Source organism: Silene latifolia, chromosome 10 (genome assembly GCF_048544455.1).
Source record: "Silene latifolia isolate original U9 population chromosome 10, ASM4854445v1, whole genome shotgun sequence".
Taxonomy (NCBI): domain Eukaryota; kingdom Viridiplantae; phylum Streptophyta; class Magnoliopsida; order Caryophyllales; family Caryophyllaceae; genus Silene; species Silene latifolia.
Genome location: NC_133535.1, coordinates 41,673,879 through 41,696,793, shown reverse-complemented (window position 1 = coordinate 41,696,793; position 22,915 = coordinate 41,673,879). Strand labels below are relative to the sequence as shown.

The 22,915-nt window shown below is 35.7% G+C and overlaps 1 long non-coding RNA gene across 1 annotated transcript; it reads left to right on the top strand.

Moving 5' to 3' along the window:
* Window positions 1–6,456: 6,456 nt before the first annotated feature.
* LOC141608955 (uncharacterized) lies at window positions 6,457–19,330 on the top strand. The gene is made up of 3 exons (XR_012527089.1): window positions 6,457–6,758; window positions 17,567–17,863; window positions 18,048–19,330. It is a non-coding gene; the product is annotated as an uncharacterized LOC141608955 (long non-coding RNA).
* The last annotated feature ends 3,585 nt before the right edge of the window (window positions 19,331–22,915 follow it).

Genomic DNA, 22,915 nt, shown 5'->3' with positions numbered 1-22,915 from the left:
GATATATGTGTTGCACGAATTCTAAAATAATTGTCTAAATAAATGTAAAATGCTCATGTTTTAGCCTTTATTGTGTAAAGGGGACTATAGATCAATTTTAATGCTAACATATTTGATTAACAATAAATATTGTTTAGGTAATAGTTAATGCTAAACTAATCGACATTTACCGGATATCACACTTTTTTTCCTTATATAGTAGTTTGGAGAGGTTTAATTGGTAAAACAAACAAAAAATGACAATCCATTTGTATTTTAATTCGTTTAACATTGCATGTGTTTCATACAACATATATATGCCTCCTTTCTGATGATCTTTAAATTTAAAATATGATAAACAACTAATATAGATGCAGTCATGCAGTATACCCTTAAGCTTCATACATCCCTTGTTTTTGGACCTATCCTCCCCATCTTAACCATGTGTTTCATATCTTTATTATTGTCAATGTCTCTTGAAACGTTTCTGACAATGAGTTTATTGAGCTCTTTATTTTTTCATCGTCAAAATATTCTTGTTACTCAATTTCTTTTTAACCCTATTTTGACTGTTATATCAACTCTCGGTGTTATTTTAAAAGTATCTCCTTAGGCTTCTCTTATTCTAAAGGGTGCTCTTACCCTCACCTTACGTTTCTTTTCATGGCCAGCCATAAATAATTATCTTTCAAATGTACCAAGCATCGTAATTTTTCTTTCTTGTAGCTTGCTTGGTGGAAGTATACTCTCATATAATGTTAGTCTCTCTTCTCGAGGTTTGCTTGTTTCGTCTTCTTTAGCATGTGTCACCATCATCCTAAGAGCACCATACACATTGTGTGGGTCTGCCCCTCGCTTTGTCAGCTCCCTTTTACCTTCTACTTCTTTAATTTGACCTTCATCCTATACTCTTTTAAAAACTTAAATCACTTCAAGTTGTCTTGATTTACTCTGATCTTTTCTCCTTAATCTTTTGGTGCTTTTGGACAACTCAGTGTTAAACCCCTTGGACCCGCAGTGACTTTCTTCTATTCATTTTCATTACTCTTCTTGGTGTATTGACACCACTCTTAAAACCTGACCACAAACACCTATTAACCCAATCTATTACGCCCCTCCTGACTCCATGGCAGAAAATGAATGTAGTCGTCTGCTCTTTTGGTGTGTATTGGTTGGATTGCTCGAGATCATTTAGAGACCCCTTTTGAGTGTACTACTTGCCATTCAAGTTGACCTTATATCCCGTGCAATCGCGTGGGTTGTTAAAACTTAGAATATTTATGAAAAGGTAATGTAAACTTGAAATACTTTATGTTAAAATTTACTTGAAAATGTCGTCTGATAATATTTTTAAGATGTTTTTCTAATTGATCAAACCGAATAAAAAAATCCTATTGGCTTTATAATTTGAACACATAAACGCATGTCAACATATAAAGAAACATAATTAAGAAAACATTTATCCACAAACGGGGAGAGAAAAATCCGTCTAAGCGGTCATGAAGGCCCAATTTGAATCGAAACTAATGATATTTTGTCAAATTAGAAGAAATCAATTCACAGTAATAAAAAAGCAACAACTTAAGGTAAAGACCTCATTTGCTTTTTGCAGGGTAATAAAATAATAAATATACCATATTAATGTGGGGTATGTGAAAAGATGATAAAGATGATGATTAACCTATATTTTTCTTATTTTTATTTATCTTTTTTCATACTATATGATTATTTTGAGAGATTCCCAGCAAAAGCATTTTATTCTGTATCTATTTACGTTATTCTTTACTTGTTTCATGTCTTTATTACGTAGAAGAGTCGAAGATGAACTAATATGAGAAATATGATACGGCCTATGATATTATTTTCCTAAAAACTATACTACCGATACGATACATAGTACTGTCTGCTATCCCTAAATAGTGTGATAATAACCTATCCGAAAATGACTTGAACCTGAAACAACCCGACCCAGTGGCGGAGGCAGAAATTAACCCCAGCGGGGGCAAAAAATCTCAATAGGGGGCGAACGGGTAGTGGTTTAAGGTAAACTCGAAAAAAGTTGGAAAATTTTAACTAAAACAATGAAATTTCCGACCGCCCTCACCTCTGCTAGCCCCCCTAACTCCACCACTTACCTTACCCGACTCATTTCGAACCAAATTCTTGAAAACCTGAATTGTAATGACCTAAACTAACCCGGTTGGCTCATTTGTCAGATCTATCTCCGTCTCAATCATTTATTTTACATTTGATTAATATATTCCTTATTGAAATTTAAAGGATAAATAAATGATGGGACGTGAGGAATGTCAAAACTTTTTTTTAAGCTAACTTATCGTATACCTTTGAAGCAAACATCCTTAGAAAAATTGTTGTTTAATACAGATTATATTACTACGTGTGTAGTAGAGGTTGGACATCCCAAGAAATTTGTGCAAATCTAGATGTTAGAATGATATAGGCAAATACGGAATTAATAGCAAAATTTCAAGCGAGGGTCGAGAAATTATTATGATGAAATAAAATAGGCATTTTTGCTCTGATAATCATAAATGCACAATGAATGGATCTAATGATCAATTTCAGCTTGTCATAGGAAGCAATCAGGTCATTTAACAAATTTTTAGAACGATAGAATTGCTATGGAATTCATTTGCATTCTCCAGAATAGTTAGTACTAAACAAAATTAAGTCACTTGGATTAATTATAATGACTTGAAACTATTATTAAGTTATTAGATATAATATTTAAAATATGATGTTTAGATAATTACAGTATTAAACTCTATTTCTGTATTATTTTATATATATGTGAATTTTTATTAAACATTATTTCAATATTGTTCTCTATGTTAATTTTTAATTTTATTTGAAGTGATTAAAAAAATTGAGCTTATAGACATTTTATATTCTGAAGTATCATATTGAATAATGCGTATAAAATTATAGACTATGAATATATCTATGTTTTTTTTCTATAGTATATCGAATTTTTCATATATATAAATAAACACGAATATTAAGAAATAAAATTCTAATTCTAATAAAAATGTTGGAAAAAGTAATTTTAAAATAATAAATGCACAAATATTAAAAAATAACTTTCTAATTCTAATAGAAAAATTGTAAATGATTAATTATTTCCTAATTCTAATAGAAAAATTATAAGTATTTAATTTTAAAATTTAACTAAGCGTTTTAAAAAAGTTGGAGACTACCACGTATCTCGAAAAAAGCCTAAATATATATTTACTATTTGGAAAACTCGTGCGATGAACGGGACTCCCAATAGTATCATGTGTAACAATATATATCCGAGTTGATAAAAAAAAAGTCCAAATATTTAAACTCGAGATGCAGCAAAATTTAGTGTTGATAAAGTCAATGATTGATGAATTATGAGTCGTTTTCAGCATAAAACTTGTGTCATTGGGTATTAATTATATCGGTTGTGTAACATCAAGTAACATAGTTGTAATATGTAGCCCGTTTTGGGGTAATTCCGCTTCTTGTAACAAAAAAAGGGATAGTTGTAATATGTAGTTAGTGTTTTCATTGTTAAACAAGCTATCGGTTTTAAATTATTATAAAACACTGTTCTCCTAAACTTGGCGTAGTTCCGCAAAATAGACCTTGATAACTGAAATAGAACCTTATGAGATTCTCAAATTAGATTAACTTACAAGAAAGACCAGCATATCCCAATCTCTAACCACGCGACAATGGAAAAGCTTAATAATGGTACGTGAAACAACATGTATCTTAATTACTATATATTTAGCATAAGGATTTTTCCATGTTTGACCAATCAAGATGCTATTTTTAGTGTTTGGTAAACAACATATTGAAATAACATGTTTTGGGTCAATATGATGCATACCCCAACATATTGGTTAGCATATTTTTAAATACAAAATTGTACTCCATTTTACAAAGAAAACTAATATTTTCATAATCGTAATCTGCCAATTACCAAACACTCAAGCTTAATTCTGCTAATTATAAGACTTGAATTATGGGCTTGACATTGCATGACTATGAAATTGATCTAAAAATGTGAAGACCATCACAATTTTCTACATTATATGTTGACTAGTTTTGGTGCCCGGCTTCGCCCGAGCTACCTCTATTTACCGTTACATTTTATTTTCAATGAAATAAACTATGTTGGAGTTGTGTAACTCATACGTTCACTATTTGTAATATATTTTTCTATGACATATCTTGTAATTATGCTGAAATGTAAAATTTATTTTCAAATTATGAGACACATTCACTACCCGCTATTAATATTATTACTTTCACGACATTCTTGCTTAATATCATTACGTTCACTACCCCCGTGGTCACTATTGTTTCTTTTACTAATTCCTCTATTTTTTTCTGTTAAGTTCATTATTCCCGTTAATTTTATCCATTCTATATTTAAATAAATAAAATATTTCCTTGAGTCGATTGGTTATTTAATCGTTCATACTTTTTCTCACTGTTACTTTCACTACTCCTACTATCATTGTTATATTTGTCACTACTCCCACATTAATACCTTTAATTTTATTAACCTCGTTGCTGCTACTATTACTTTTACTACATTTAATTTAATTTATAATTCTATGATGATAGTAATTAATTCCATAAGTGGGGCATGTTAATTTTAAGGAAAATCACTTTATTCTTGTGTTTTCTAAATTTAATTACTTTAATTTAATGTAGTTTCCATAAATATTCTTCATCAAGGCATCTTTATATTATAATTTAACCAAAACTATATAATATTTAAATTGAGATCCCTTTATCAGGTCCATCACACGGTGCTATCAATTTAAAACTATATAATATAATTAATTTGTATCGATTTCTTTAAGTACATTGAAGTCTCTTGGTTTCTGGAATTAATATATAGTATTGATTAATTGTTATATGCAATTAGTTTTGTAATATATATTATGCCTTAACTTTAATATTAGGAACAATATCTTTCAAATAAAGATACATTCACATACATAAGGACATCGATTAATAAAGTAATCCTAGTGGTACTCCATCCATTTACCATATTATAATTAGAAAAGAAACAATTAATTTAGAAATTTTTGATGAAAAAAGAGGAAAATTAAAATGGAATGCAGGGAGCTATAAAAGAAAAGATGTGTTTGGTAGAATATATCAGGTCATAATGTCATATCGCAATAGTGGAATTATCATATTTATCATGATAATTGTTGATTTGAAATACAAAGCTTGAATTGAAATATATGTAATGTACTCGATTTTAATCAAGTTTTATATTGACCCAGTATAAAAATGGACAGTTTAAAATTTATCTTATTTAAAATGATTCGTAACCAATTATAACAATATTTTAATATTTTCTTTATTAGAAAATATGAGTAATTGACCAGAACGCTTTCTTATAGTTCCTTCAGTGTCATTTATTTACCTTTGACTTACGAGAACTATCTTTCTAAACCATTGTCTAAAAAATAACGTAATTACTAAATCCCGCGCATTTTGACCCTTTATCCTGAGTATACCTCTATTATTTCTCACCCCTCTATGAGAGAAACAAGAAAAAGAAATGAAAGGATTAAAACACCAGCAAATGAGAAAATCTCAATTTGCCAAAAACCTTTCGTCCCTCTTCAATACCCAACAGGCCAACACAAAATATAACCCTCCCCCACCCAATCCTATTGTCGGCCACCGATACCTGCCTCTTCCCCTGTGTCGACCACCAGCCAAGCGCTGACCAGGAGCACAACTGTTCACCCCCCCGTGCGCATAATGCAGCAACGGCACAACCGCAACAACCACCCATACTTAGAGGTGTAAATTGGGTTGGGGGCGGGCTGGGCTGTCAATTTGTGGCCCAGGCCCGACTCTAAAAAGGGATCGAGCTGGGCTCCATAATGTTTGCCCAAGCCGACCCATATAGTGTTTTTTAAGTGTTTTTTGAATTTTTAGTGGGCCAAGCCGGGCTGGAAATTGGGGACACTGGACCGACCTGTGTAGAGGGAGGGGCTGGGCTAGAAAAAACGACCAACTAATGCGGGCTAGGCCGAGCTGGCCCACCCCATTGAACAGCTCTACCCATACTGCGCTCTTAGACCACCAATAATGGGACTTCCGACCACCCTACTCCGGCCGGATTGACGATCCCACACCCTCCTTCAACAACCCAACTTTAATTATGATCGACGTCAATCGTAAACCTAATTTTAAAAATAAATAAACTTTTTTTTTAAAAAAAAACATTAGTTAAATTGATTAAAGGGCGGTATTAAAAAAGTTGTTGATAAAAGAGAAAAATTACATGTTATATGCGCAAATTATGATTCATTATTGTCGAATTATTAACGAACTGATTAGGTTTTGAGAAAAAATAAGGGAGACAACTCTTTTTAATTATCTTTTAAGATGAAGGGTTGTTATAGAATTTCAGAGGCAAAATGCGCGGAATTTAGCAAGTTCCAAAAATAACCTCACCTTGTAGCCCCAAACAAACAATCTAGCTAATCTCCCAATTCCAAATCAACTGCTATCATCCCGTCATCTTAATGGAGCTACACCAATCACCTATTTATCCAGTCGTCGACATCAGTTATATCACTCCTTCAGCACACCTCTTATTCGTCAATCCACGCGTTTCTCCGGCTCGGTTCATTGACGTCGGGACTCGGCGTACCTCTCATCCCTTCTATTCCTTAGCGAACCTGTATTTGATGTACCTAGTCCTTAAATCAAACTATTAAGAATGTCAGCTGGTCGAATTATTCACGGTATGATTCTATACTTTTTCCTTTGGCTTAAAATATTAATCCAAATGTCTTTGTGATTCCATTGAGCAACAACAGTCCATGAGTTTCCCCCTGCAAAGTTAATTATATCAATTGAATAGCCTTTTTGTTGTAGTCTGTACGCATTATACTCACTCATCATACCGTACTCTTTTACCACGCTGCTTACGTTGGTTATTCTCATTAATAATATATGGTATGTCTGTGTAGTAACTTGTCTTCTTTATAGAATCATAGGGGAAAAGAAGTGGGTACTAGAAGGCCATGAAAGAGGGGTACAACTTAGTGATTCTTTGTGTTCCATTTCTAAGTCTCTTCCTTCACTTGCTCCTCCAACATATCCTACAATAAGTGATAGAGAATAAGACTAGGTCGTTAAATACTAGAACTAACCTACCAAATTAACAATTTATAAGCCTAACTAAACTTTAATAACTTCAAGCAATAAGGTAGTAAATTGGCAAGCTAGGGTCGAACCCAAGGGAAGGACTTTTGAACTAAAGACTTGAATTTTAACTATATAGCAACTAATTAGGACTCTATGGACTAATCAAGACACTAACCACAATCAAGACCTACTAATTATGTTTATCAACAAACAATGATTATGAACAATGGTTAACATGTAGTATGACATAAATGGAGAAAGTTTGGTTTTGAAGTAGCATAAGGAAAAGTAAAGATGCATTTTTTATCATAGAAGCAAAACAACAAATACTAGATATGCAACAATCAAATATGGGAAAGACTTGGTGTAATTCTCTCTTAGTAATCCAACAATGACAAAGTTTGAGTCTTTTCTCTCTATTGTTATCTATCCAATACTATCATCTCAAGAAATTGACACACACAATTAAACCATATATGTGAGTCCTTCAAATCCAACCACAACTCATTAAACCATGAATGAAAACTAGAATTGAGCATGAAGCTTTTGCCAAGAGATGTAAGCTAGAATCAAATCCTACTAGATTAAACCATGCTAGCAAGAAAAGACATGTAATTTCCTACTTCAAATATGAATCCTTTAAACCAAATCAACATACAACAAGTTTGCTCCAAACAATTCTAGATAGATTAAACCATTTCTCTAGAATTTGCAATAGTTAGGTAAATAAGATGCAAGAGTGATCAATTCATACATTCATCTACTCAACATAAGAATTTAAGAACAAAGGAAATAACAATAGATAAATTGAGAGAGATTTAGGAGTCTTAAAACATCAAAGTTGGATACTTTGATCAAATTACACCAAGTAAAGAAAGATTAGCCTTCCATAGTTTGCTTACAACCCATAAAATGAAGAAAGATTAACATGAATTAAGGAAAGATTAAGTTTTAATTATTACAAGATTAAAGCCAAGCATGAGATCTTAATGGTAAGGAGGTTGTATGATGTGAGTAGGAGTCCCTTTAGATCTCAAAATTCTAGATATATATAGGGAGGCACGAGAATCTAGGTTAATTCCCTTAAGAAAGCCCAAAACACGGAACTAGAGTTGCGATAGCGTACACGTATTTGCAGCAGTGCGCTTCAAACGACAAGCAAGCATCTTACGAAGGCCATATCTCCCTTGTTTCTTGGATAAACGAGGCGTGTGACCTACCGTTGGAAAGCTAAGATTCCAAGATTTCACCTCCAACTGGCCTTGCGTCAATACGAGCTCTAGAACTCGAGATATATCCATTTGAAGTTGACCCTTGTGAAACCGAGTTTTCAATTCTTCATTTTGGCTCTTGTTTGTCAATGCCAAGGCATCAAATCTTCCATTAGCTTACTTTTCTTGACTTTGAACTTATTCTCTTGGCTTACCTTTTGCTCTCCTTCTTCACCTTGGTTGACCGTGGCTCGGGTTTGACTTGTGAGTCGGTTTGTACAAAATGATCCATTCGTCTCAACTTACCAATATGAAGTACTTGAATTACCTTGAGATGTAAATACCACCAACAAGTTCACATGATCCAAATTACAACAAAAGTGGAATCACCGGAAAATACCACGATTAACATTCAAAACCGGCTTTATGACAAGTTTATTCAACTAAAATTACCTAATTAGGCCGACACTATTTGACTCTATCAAATACCCCCACACTTAGACTTTTGCTCGTCCCGAGCAAAACACTAGACAAATAATTGAGCAAGTCTACAAGTGAGCAAGGGTGTAAATGATCACTCTTCCCTTACCTCTTCCTTCTTATATCTCCCTCTTGAACAACCACCAATTAAAAAGAAAATCTAGACTCAAAGTTGACACAAACTCTTCACTCACTCCCCCGCCTTATATCTCCCTCAAACAAGGACACGACACACCACCAACTCCGACTCATCACGCAACTCCACCCTTCTTATATCACCAAAGTAGTAATGGTCACTCTTGCCTTATCCCAAGGCAATAGCAAAGTGACCTACACAATCCTCCAAATCATTCATACTCCCCTTATATCACCCCCTTATCACTCCAAGCAATGCAAGTTATGCTACTAAGTTGGTCAAACACCAATAAAGATCAACAACCTAGTAGCCAACATGAAAAACCACCAATTTGAAGCAATTTTCTTTGACTCAAAAAGAAATTAAATCCTAAATCTAGCCTCCTTCCTAAATCCTTCTTATTGCTCCCTTCTTATCCCTCCATCTTTTTGGTGTTGCATTTTTCAACTTTTCGATTTTTTTTTTTTTTAAAATCCCTCATTTTGCCTAAGGTGCCCCTTTCGGGTTTTCACCTTAGCTTTTCCTTTCCTCTCATCGGTGGCTCGCAACTCGATTCTTCATTTTGCCCGAAATGCCCTTTTCGGGTTTTCATTCCGTCCTCGGCCACCTTTTCCAATCTTGCCAAAGTGCCCACCCTTGTGGGTTTTCACCTAGCCGGAATTTTCAAATTTTTTTTTTTTTCAAAAATATGCATCAAAACATGAAATAAAGCTTACATATGGTACAACCAACTACTCCCCCACACTTAGTTTCCACATTGTCCTCAATGTGGAGGAGAATACTAGAAATGCAAAGGAGAGTAAAGAAATGTAAAAGGAGTACGGGTTGCCTCCCGTAAAGCGCTTTTGGTTTTCGTCGTTTGCTCGACACCTTTTCAACATTTTTCTTCTTCAAAAATCAGAGTGGAACAACGCAACGCCTTTAGTAACTTGTCATACACACTAGCCCATAAACAAGAGCCATGACAATAGCATGAATCACCCACATAGCAAGCACAAGCAAGGACCGAGTGTGCACAAGACACATATTTCAACTTTTCATGCCTAAGGAACGGTTTCTTGTCACGATAAGGTTTTTTGAATGATGGGATGGACTTGGTGAAAACCAAGTAAGAATGATGGGATTCATGAGCTTCTTTGGGTGATAAGCTTGATGGCTTTTCAAAGCAAATTTGAGGTGATTCCTCCTTGAGGGGGTACACCTCTATAAACTCATTTTCCATTTCTTCTTTAGCATCTTCCTTGACCCCCACACTTACAAGTTTCATAGGCTTTGGAGGTTCCCAAGTCACGTCTTCAAGAGCCTCCACCTTCTCTTTTTCTTTCCCAACCACCTCAAAAATCATTACTCCTTGGTCATTTTTCTCAAACACTTCACTCCTCGATTCTTTAAAGGTCAATTCCGGGCAAGAGTTACTACGAACCAAAGAGTTGTTTCAACGGTGTGAGTCGTCAACTTCGGTACAAAGAATGTGAATACATATCTCAATGGATGGCAAGGCCCAAGAAGGTTTCAAGTCACACATATCATCTTCCTCATCAAATAGATCCTCAAAATAAGAGTAGTCAAGGGTGCAAACAACCTCTTCCTCAACCTTACTTCCCTCATGTTCATCTTTTTCAACAATTTGACCCAATGACTCCTTATCAAGGCCACTAAGGACCGAGGATTTATCCTCATCCACATGACTATTACTCGAGGAACCATCATCAAAACACTCATTGTCTAAAGTGTGAATAACCTCTTCATGTTCTACTTCCTCAACTAATTCACTCAACGATCCCTCAAGAGTAGAATCCTCACTCACATAACTATGACTCGGAAATCATCACAAGGAGAGTCACTAGAGACACAAGTGGGTTATAAGGGAGGTGAAGTAGTCAAGTCACAACTATAACTCTTACCCTCGGGGCACCGGTCATCCTCAATTTGAGGCTCCTCACTATGAATAGCCTCACATGCTAAACTAGGGAGTGAATTTCTCAACTCCAATTCTTTACTCGCAATAGCCAACATAAGGAAAAATTTCCACTTCTCTTCATAGTTATAGGTATTGCCAATAAATTCTTGATTAGTCAATTTATCGGTAAGGAATAAAGTTTCTTCATTCAACCCATTATATACCACCTTACAAAGCTTTCTCATCTCATAAGGGTATTCACGTAGAGAGTTAAACTCTTTCATTCTATTAAAAAACTTGTAAAATGGTTCATCATGAGTTTGGCGATAATAACGAGTAGCCATCAAATCAAAGAAGTAAACAAACTAAGGCAAGTAAAGGAGTCCTATATTTACAAAGACTAACTACACTAATTAAAGACCAATAGTTCAAAAACAAGCTTTAGCTATGTTGCCCTTCCCCGGCAACGGCGCCAAAATTTGATAGAGAATAAGACTAGGTCGTTAAATACTAGAATTAACCTACCAAATTAACAATTTATAAGCCTAACTAAACTTTACTAACTTCAAGCAATAAGGTAGTAAATTGGCAAGCTAGAGTCGAACCCAAGGGAAGGACTTTTGAACTAAAAACTTGAATTTTAACTATATAGCAACTAATTAGGACTCTATGGACTAATCAAGACACTAACCACAATCAAGACCTACTAATTATGTTTATCAACAAACAATGATTATGAACAATGGTTAACATGTAGTATGACATAAATGGAGAAAGTTTGGTTTTGAAGTAGCATAAGGAAAAGTAAAGATGCAATTTTTATCATAGAAGCAAAACAACAAACACTAGATATGCAACAATCAAATATGGGAAAGACTTGGTGTAATTCTCTCTTAGTAATCCAACAATGACAAAGTTTGACTCTTTTCTCTCTATTGTTATCTATCCAATACTATCATCTCAAGAAATTGACACACACAATTAAACCATATATGTGAGTCTTTCAAATCCAACCACAACTCATTAAAACATGAATGAAAACTAGAATTGAGCATGAAGCTTTTGCCAAGAGATGTAAGCTAGAATCAAATCCTACTAGATTAAACCATGCTAGCAAGAAAAGACATGTAATTTCCTACTTCAAATATGAATCCTTTAAACCAAATCAACATACAACAAGTTTGCTCCAAACAATTCTAGATAGATTAAACCATTTCTCTAGAATTTGCAATAGTTGGGTAAATAAGATGCAAGAGTGATCAATTCATACATTCATCTACTCAACATAAGAATTTAAGAACAAAGGAAATAACAATAGATAAATTGAGAGAGATTTAGGAGTCTTACAACATCAAAGTTGGATACTTTGATCAAATTACACCAAGTAAAGAAAGATTAGCCTTCCATAGTTTGCTTACAACCCATAAAATGAAGAAAGATTAACATGAATTAAGGAAAGATTAAGTTTTAATTATTACAAGATTAAAGCCAAGCATGAGATCTTAATGGTAAGGAGGTTGTATGATGTGAGTAGGAGTCCCTTTAGATCTCAAAATTCTAGATATATATAGGGAGGCACGAGAATCTAGGTTAATTCCCTTAAGAAAGCCCAAAACACGGAACTAGAGTTGCGATAGCAGCGCGTATTTGCGCAGGCTGCGCTTCAAACTGACAGCAGCATCTTACGAAGGCCATATCTCCCTTGTTTCTTGGACAAACGAGGCGTGTGACCTACCGTTGGAAAGCTAAGATTCCAAGCTTTCACCTCCAACTGGCCTTGCGTCAATACGAGCTCTAGAACTCGACATATATCCATTTGAAGTTGACCCTTGTGAAACCGAGTTTTCAATTCTTCATTTTGGCTCTTGTTTGTCAATGCCAAGGCATCAAATCTTCCATTAGCTTACTTTTCTTGACTTTGAACTTATTCTCTTGGCTTACCTTTTGCTTTCCTTCTTCACCTTGGTTGACCGTGGCTCGGGTTTGACTTGTGAGTCGGTTTGTACAAAATGATCCATTCGTCTCAACTTACCAATATGAAGTACTTGAATTACCTTGAGATGTAAATACCACCAACAAGTTCACATGATCCAAATTACAACAAAAGTGGAATCACCGGAAAATACCACGATTAACATTCAAAACCGGCTTTATGACAAGTTTATTCAACTAAAATTACCTAATTAGGCCGACACTATTTGACTCTATCAAATACCCCCACACTTAGACTTTTGCTCGTCCCGAGCAAAACACTAGACAAATAATTGAGCAAGTCTACAAGTGAGCAAGGGTGTAAATGATCACTCTTCCCTTACCTCTTCCTTCTTATATCTCCCTCTTGAACAACCACCAATTAAAAAGAAAATCTAGACTCAAAGTTGACACAAACTCTTCACTCACTCCCCCGCCTTATATCTCCCTCAAACAAGGACACGACACACCACCAACTCCGACTCATCACGCAACTCCACCCTTCTTATATCACCAAAGTAGTAATGGTCACTCTTGCCTTATCCCAAGGCAATAGCAAAGTGACCTACACAATCCTCCAAATCATTCATACTCCCCTTATATCACCCCCTTATCACTCCAAGCAATGCAAGTTATGCTACTAAGTTGGTCAAACACCAATAAAGATCAAAAACCTAGTAGCCAACATGAAAAACCACCAATTTGAAGCAATTTTCTTTGACTCAAAAAGAAATTAAATCCTAAATCTAGCCTCCTTCCTAAATCCTTCTTATTGCTCCCTTCTTATCCCTCCATCTTTTTGGTGTTGCATTTTTCAACTTTTCGATTTTTTTTTTTTTTAAAATCCCTCATTTTGCCTAAGGTGCCCCTTTCGGGTTTTCACCTTAGCTTTTCCTTTCCTCTCATCGGTGGCTCGCAACTCGATTCTTCATTTTGCCCGAAATGCCCTTTTCGGGTTTTCATTCCGTCCTCGGCCACCTTTTCCAATCTTGCCAAAGTGCCCACCCTTGTGGGTTTTCACCTAGCCGGAATTTTCAAATTTTTTTTTTTTTCAAAAATATGCATCAAAACATGAAATAAAGCTTACATATGGTACAACCAACTACTCCCCCACACTTAGTTTCCACATTGTCCTCAATGTGGAGGAGAATACTAGAAATGCAAAGGAGAGTAAAGAAATGTAAAAGGAGTACGGGTTGCCTCCCGTAAAGCGCTTTTGGTTTTCGTCGTTTGCTCGACACCTTTTCAACATTTTTCTTCTTCAAAAATCAGAGTGGAACAACGCAACGCCTTTAGTAACTTGTCATACACACTAGCCCATAAACAAGAGCCATGACAATAGCATGAATCACCCACATAGCAAGCACAAGCAAGGACCGAGTGTGCACAAGACACATATTTCAACTTTTCATGCCTAAGGAACGGTTTCTTGTCACGATAAGGTTTTTTGAATGATGGGATGGACTTGGTGAAAACCAAGTAAGAATGATGGGATTCATGAGCTTCTTTGGGTGATAAGCTTGATGGCTTTTCAAAGCAAATTTGAGGTGATTCCTCCTTGAGGGGGTACACCTCTATAAACTCATTTTCCATTTCTTCTTTAGCATCTTCCTTGACCCCCACACTTACAAGTTTCATAGGCTTTGGAGGTTCCCAAGTCACGTCTTCAAGAGCCTCCACCTTCTCTTTTTCTATCCCAACCACCTCAAAAATCATTACTCCTTGGTCATTTTTCTCAAACACTTCACTCCTCGATTCTTTAAAGGTCAATTCCGGGCAAGAGTTACTACGAACCAAAGAGTTGTTTCAACGGTGTGAGTCGTCAACTTCGGTACAAAGAATGTGAATACAGATCTCAATGGATGGCAAGGCCCAAGAAGGTTTCAAGTCACACATATCATCTTCCTCATCAAATAGATCCTCAAAATAAGAGTAGTCAAGGGTGCAAACAACCTCTTCCTCAACCTTACTTCCCTCATGTTCATCTTTTTCAACAATTTGACCCAATGACTCCTTATCAAGGCCACTAAGGACCGAGGATTTATCCTCATCCACATGACTATTACTCGAGGAACCATCATCAAAACACTCATTGTCTAAAGTGTGAATAACCTCTTCATGTTCTACTTCCTCAACTAATTCACTCAACGATCCCTCAAGAGTAGAATCCTCACTCACATAACTATGACTCGGAAATCATCACAAGGAGAGTCACTAGAGACACAAGTGGGTTATAAGGGAGGTGAAGTAGTCAAGTCACAACTATAACTCTTACCCTCGGGGCACCGGTCATCCTCAATTTGAGGCTCCTCACTATGAATAGCCTCACATGCTAAACTAGGGAGTGAATTTCTCAACTCCAATTCTTTACTCGCAATAGCCAACATAAGGAAAAATTTCCACTTCTCTTCATAGTTATAGGTATTGCCAATAAATTCTTGATTAGTCAATTTATCGGTAAGGAACAAAGTTTCTTCATTCAACCCATTATATACCACCTTACAAAGCTTTCTCATCTCATAAGGGTATTCACGTAGAGAGTTAAACTCTTTCATTCTATTAAAAAACTTGTAAAATGGTTCATCATGAGTTTGGCGATAATAACGAGTAGCCATCAAATCAAAGAAGTAAACAAACTAAGGCAAGTAAAGGAGTCCTATATTTACAAAGACTAACTACACTAATTAAAGACCAATAGTTCAAAAACAAGCTTTAGCTATGTTGCCCTTCCCCGGCAACGGCGCCAAAATTTGATAGAGAATAAGACTAGGTCGTTAAATACTAGAATTAACCTACCAAATTAACAATTTATAAGCCTAACTAAACTTTACTAACTTCAAGCAATAAGGTAGTAAATTGGCAAGCTAGAGTCGAACCCAAGGGAAGGACTTTTGAACTAAAAACTTGAATTTTAACTATATAGCAACTAATTAGGACTCTATGGACTAATCAAGACACTAACCACAATCAAGACCTACTAATTATGTTTATCAACAAACAATGATTATGAACAATGGTTAACATGTAGTATGACATAAATGGAGAAAGTTTGGTTTTGAAGTAGCATAAGGAAAAGTAAAGATGCAATTTTTATCATAGAAGCAAAACAACAAACACTAGATATGCAACAATCAAATATGGGAAAGACTTGGTGTAATTCTCTCTTAGTAATCCAACAATGACAAAGTTTGACTCTTTTCTCTCTATTGTTATCTATCCAATACTATCATCTCAAGAAATTGACACACACAATTAAACCATATATGTGAGTCCTTCAAATCCAACCACAACTCATTAAAACATGAATGAAAACTAGAATTGAGCATGAAGCTTTTGCCAAGAGATGTAAGCTAGAATCAAATCCTACTAGATTAAACCATGCTAGCAAGAAAAGACATGTAATTTCCTACTTCAAATATGAATCCTTTAAACCAAATCAACATACAACAAGTTTGCTCCAAACAATTCTAGATAGATTAAACCATTTCTCTAGAATTTGCAATAGTTGGGTAAATAAGATGCAAGAGTGATCAATTCATACATTCATCTACTCAACATAAGAATTTAAGAACAAAGGAAAGAACAATAGATAAATTGAGAGAGATTTACGAGTCTTACAACATCAAAGTTGGATACTTTGATCAAATTACACCAAGTAAAGAAAGATTAGCCTTCCATAGTTTGCTTACAACCCATAAAATGAAGAAAGATTAACATGAATTAAGGAAAGATTAAGTTTTAATTATTACAAGATTAAAGCCAAGCATGAGATCTTAATGGTAAGGAGGTTGTATGATGTGAGTAGGAGTCCCTTTAGATCTCAAAATTCTAGATATATATAGGGAGGCACGAGAATCTAGGTTAATTCCCTTAAGAAAGCCCAAAACACGGAACTAGAGTTGCGATAGCAGCGCGTATTTGCGCAGGCTGCGCACAATTGCGCAGGCTGCGCTTCAAACTGACAGCAGCATCTTGCGAAGGCCATATCTCCCTCGTTTCTTGGACAAACGAGGCGTGTGACCTACCGTTGGAAAGCGAAGATTCTAAAATTTCACCTCCAACTGGCCGTGCGTCAATACGAGCTCTAGAACGCGAGATATATCCATTTGAAGTTGACCCTTGTGAAACCGAGTTTTCAATTCTTCATTTTGGCTCTTGTTTGTCTATGCCAAGGCATCAAATCTTCCATTAGCTTAGTTTTCTTGACTTTGAACTTATTCCCTTGGCTTACCTTTTGCTCTCCTTCTTCACCTTGGTTGACCGTGGCTCGGGTTTGACTTGTGAGTCGGTTTGTACAAAATGATCAATTCATCTCAACTTACCAATATGAAGTACTTAAATTACCTTGAGATGTAAATACCACCAACAAGTTCACATGATCCAAATTACAACAAAAGTGGAATCACCGGAAAATACCACGATTAACATTCAAAATCGGCTTTATGACAAGTTTATTCAACTAAAATTACCTAATTAGGCCGACACTATTTGACTCTATCAATAAGCACAACAATTTCTGATGTTGTTATTCACTTTGTTATTCACTCTTAGGCGTTGTTGGGCCAAGAAAATTTGTGCTTGTGGATTGACATCGTCTAACATCTGCTTCAATACAGCAAGTATAATAAAAGTATATCTGCTTATAAAATTGGCTTGTTGTCTTTCTTCGCAAATACCTTGGGCCTCATATCTATTTTACTTTAGGTATCATAAACATAAAGCTATATAAATGAGGGCGTTCATTTGCCGGTAGGAAGCAAAAACCCTTACCAATCGTGGGAAGATAACAGACGGTATATTATTGTTCTGCAGCTGCCTTATCTTTCTCCGTTGTTTCATGAAGCTGATTGCGTGTGCGCATCCCAGGTGAAACTTTGTTTTACAAATATTAGGATCTCTATCTGTCAATTCTAAAGGTCTTATGAAAAGTGCAGGCCCTTGTGTACTTGAATGATCGTGGGGACATACCAGAATCTTGGTTTTCCGGGCCTATTAGCTCGGGTAATGTTAGCAACGAAACACTTGTTTGTTGTACCCGTTTCATTCGTTTTCCTTTACTTCTGTCTATATTTACTTCGTATTAGAATCCGTGGTGAATAGTTAGTATTTATATTTGTCTAATATGTTACAATCTTTTAATAAGACCTGGTAACATCTGGTATCTAATAGTATCTATGGTATGTAGTTGACGCACCAGGATCAAGGATCTGTGCTACCTGGCTTACTTGTTGATTCGGAAACTAATTCTGTTGCCAAAGTGTCGGCTGGCTGCTGGTTTCTCTTCCGTTGCCTGGTATTGCTTATTGAGGACTTGAGGTTACTCATGTGAAGAAACACACTCCGTCTCTATATTCCCATGAACTAATTCTTTTAATAAAATTCTATAACTGCATCCATCTGTAGAAATCAAGTAACAAACCTGGATTGGCGTTTTTTTGGCAACTTGTTGAATCGGGTAATAAATCTGATGACAAAATCGTAGGCGGTTGCTGCATCCTTTCTAGTTCTCATATTGATGGTTGTCATTAGTTCTCAGTAACGTCGGTGCAAAACAGCACCTCGGTCGTTGCACGTCGATGACCTCGTTGCATCCTTACCTCCATTATTACCTGATCTCTATCCATCCATTATTGTTTATCTTCTGCCGGGTTTCTGTTGAATATACGGTAGCTGGGATAATGTTTTTTGGCCCCTGGTTACCGTTCTTATTATTATTATTTAGTTATATATACTCCCTCCTATTCTACATAACCCTCCCCTTTTATGGAGGGCACGGGAATTAAGGGAGGGGAGTATTATATGATAAAGTATTGGAGTGGGGTAGGAGATTGGAGAGAGGGAAGATATTGTGTGATTAAAATAAGTATTGTTGTGGGGTAAGGTGATTAAAATAAGGATTGTTGTGGGGTAAAGTGATTAAAGAAAGATAAAGTATGAGTATTGTGGGGTATTGTTGTGAGGTGGGGTGATTAAAATAAGTATAAAAGTTTGCCAAATAAGGAAATAGGGAGAGTATTGTGAATAGACGAAAAAGAAAATAGGGAGAGTTATTTAGAATAGGAGGGAGTATATAGGAACTGTTCCACCTATAGACAGAATTACAATAGTTTAGTTGAATGAGGATCAGAGTAGCATAAAAATTAGTGTTTCAGTAGAATTAGTTAATTATTCTTATCATTGACAGTTTTTTTTGTATTTTATTATATTTGTCTTCAATACTCCCTCCGACCCAGATGAAAGGTAACATGGTGAAAAATGAGTTATTTAAGAAAAGAGGTAAAAAGGAGGGGCAAAGATGGAAAGATTGGTGAGTGGGCCACATGTGTAGTGGGTATTATTAAATGGGTTTAGGTGAGTTAAATAAGGAGTTAGTGGGTGGGCCACATGATGGCATTTGTGTAAATATGAGGAGGGTATAAGGATTATATTGTCCAAAAATATGCCATTTATAGTATGTTACCTTTGGTATGGTTCGTCCATTTTAGGTAACTGTTACCTTTGGTCTGGGTCGGAGGAGTATTAAGAAGGGTTTTTCTAAAGTGTGCCCTAAGGGCACACATTTTAGTTTTCGTCACCTTAGTTCAATTAATGAGCACCTCCCACTAATACGGTAATGGATAATATGAGGGGTTGTTTGTGATCAAGGAACTTAATTTTCCTAGGAAAATACAATTCATGGAATAAAGCTCCCTCATTCAATTCGGGTGAATTTCGGAAAAGTGTTTGGTTGCTCATGTAAGAATAAGCAACTTCCCACATATGTAGGCATTGGAAGTTCCTGGGAAGTTCTAATTTCTAGATTTTACAAAATTTATGTCAACCAAACCACCCATGTTTTTTAAAATTATGGAATTTTTCAATGCTTATGTTTTCTAAGTGGCAACCAAACAACCCATGAATAATGTTTTGTTACAAGCGTCGTGCACAAACATGTGTACTTTATACTCCGTACATAGTAGTATAGCACCAAAAAAAACATAAGCAACAGGGTAAGAACCATAAAAAAAAACCTTTATTAAATGAAAAGAAGCCGTAATGCATAATAATTTTCTATTCAAGTGAAATAGCAAGACCCCAATTTAAGGGCACTATCGTTACATGTTTCGAGCAAGAGAGTAACGGATTGATTAAGTAAAAAAAAAACCTTTAAAATAGAAAATTTAATTTTTAACTTTATTTTTCAATGTCTATGCTAACCCTTGTGTTGCCTCTAGCTTGCCATGGCCTGATTGATATAGAGTGCCGACTCGACAAACTAAGTTAACACAAAATAAAACTACAACTCCAATGTGAGACATTATTTTTTATAAATTGGAATAAAATCCTACCTGTAAACATCAGAATGAATATTTTTTAATGGTAGTTAATAGCCAAAAACGGTCTAAAAATAATTGCATGTATACGTAAGAAATTCAGCAATGACGTCTATATTTTTCATAATAGATGCCTCCCTCAGTCACATTGTTGTGCAATCATGATCTCTGTCCCTTGATTTATACTCGGTCGAAAAACTCAAGACAATTTCTTAGATCCACTTTTTTGATTTATTCTAATTGCGATGATAACAATAAGTTAGTACAGAGTACTTGTTTAGGAGAGCATCTAATCCTATCTGTATAAAATTATATGGCATTAACCTCAAAGCCTCAACAGTGAAGATAAAAGGACTTACCAATGGGGTAGCATTAAATTTAGATCCCAAAATCGCGTAAATATTAGCTCGGCATATCTACAAAAAAAAGAAATTAAAAAAGAAACAGAGTGAAAATCAATAAATCAATCGTGAAAGTCGATAAAGACGTAGTATAATGGATGATTTATTGAATTGGGGGACACTATATATACACATTAGCTTCTTGGTGTTTTAGTTAAACATGACATCTATTATGTTTATTGATACGTGCATTTTGTATAGTCTTTTTAGCCTATTTTAACACGTATTTCCATGTACTTTCGTACTGTTTATATTGCATTTTTGCCCCGAATTGGCTACTTTGGTTCGTCTTGTCTATTTTGCAGGAATGACCGTAAAAGTAGTAGAATCGTACCATTTTCGTCCCTTTTGCTTGCATTTTGAGGAGACGGGGTTTTCAGAGTGAGATCTTGCATTGGGATGCGTGAAGGAACGGTCTACGAAGCAGTCGGTCATGAGTTTGAGCTGTTTCGAAGGAAAAATACTCGATCGAGCCCTTTTATTGGTCGATCGAGTGGTTTTTGTGACTAGGGATGGTCGATCGAGTAGTATTTTATTCGATCAAACAAGGTTGGAAATAGGAGTTACTCGATCGAGTAACAATTTTGGTCGATCGAGTAGATTGCTTGAAAAAGTACTTGATCGAGCTGTTTCAAACTGCTCGATCGAGTGGTTTTGTCTTTCATGGGCTTTAATTAGTCCGTGAACTTGTTTTTAGCTTATGGACTTAGATATTTCTATTTAAACGCACAATAATTAGGTCATTAGGACTTACTTCATATTCTATCTTTCATCTTTCACTGCTACACTACGCTGCTTTCTCTTTCACTGTAACTTTTCCTTCGGATTATTTCTTGCTCGGATTTAGTTGTTCTTTACGCCGGATTCTTGCGATTGTAATCTCTTACTCTCTTTTAATCTTAATCTTTCTTCCATTTGCTTTAATTACTTGTTTTGTTCCTTCTTTATTTCTGCCCTAATCTTTATTTATCCAATTTCATTATTATTTCATCATGTTTAATATTAGTTATTTCGTTGTTATTAGTCTTGATAATATTAATAGCATGAGTAGCTAATTTATTTCATGTTAGGATTAGGGGACCTACGGTAGAAATGTGACGAAGTAGTGAATAGGTTAGATGAATTATTTGTGAGACTCTGTCCCCATAGTAATATAACTGTATTTACCGACTTAGTTGAGTGCACGCTTCTGAGTCACCCTTTAATCTGGTTAAATTTAATCCCGGATCGGAAGATTGGACTAAATAGACCTGGTATGAACATTAGACTACCCTGACGAGGACGGAAGTTAAGTTAGTGGAAAACTAGGATAGAAAGTGCCGGAAGGACCTTTCCATATCCGTCTCACAGTAATTTATCTAAGTTATTTACAGTTGAGTCACTGGACTACCGTAGTGAACCGAAATCCTGACATGTCCCCTCTCTATTGATAATTTATTCTTATTTTCTGCCTTTATTGCTCTTCTTTATTTCTCTATCTCTTAAACCTTTTTAGTTTAGAAACCAATTATAACCCCCCCCCCCTATGTGACCAAATAGACGGACTCTTACATATATCTTGCCTCCCTGAGGAGATCGACCTGACTTCCCTAGCTATATAGTTAGTTTAGTTAGTTATTTTTGATAGATATACGATAGCCCTGTCAAGTTTTGGCGCCGTTGCCGGGGAGGCAATTGCCCTATCTGTTTTTATTTCGTTTATTTTATCCGTCTCAGGGAATTTTTATTCCTTGAGGCAGTTCTTATTTATTTTCTTTCAGTGTTGTGTATGCCCAGGTTAGACAGGTTGGAGTTAGTTTGGTGATTCTCGAGCCGAGAGACATTCAGGCATAGACTCCGCCTGCAAAGAGAATCACGAAAGGAAGACTTGAGTACTTTCGAACCAGAGCTTCAGCATTTCCTATTTACAGAAAACCCGTCTTTTGAAGAAGATACTTTCAGTTCTGTAAACCAACAAGTAAAGATGCCAAACATTGCCAGTCATTCGGAGCCTAAAGCATCGTCTATTCCAAAGGGTTTCAATCTCCAGACTGAGGATGGGAATACTTTTGACATCCGTCCGTCCTATATCAATCTGGTGGAGAGAAATCTATTTAGAGGTGTGGCAGGTGAAGACCCGAGGAAGCATATGGAGGTCTTTGAGGACTCTTGTTCTACTATCCCCGCCACAAAGGGGGTAACTCAAGACAAGATTAAGGAGGTGCTGTTTCCTTTTTCTTTAACTGACTCAGCCAGGGAGTGGCTGACTGATTTGGACCGCGCGGCCGCAGGGATCACATACTGGGAGACCCTTGCTCTTGCTTTTTATAAGAGATATTTCCCTCCGCAGCGCACTAATC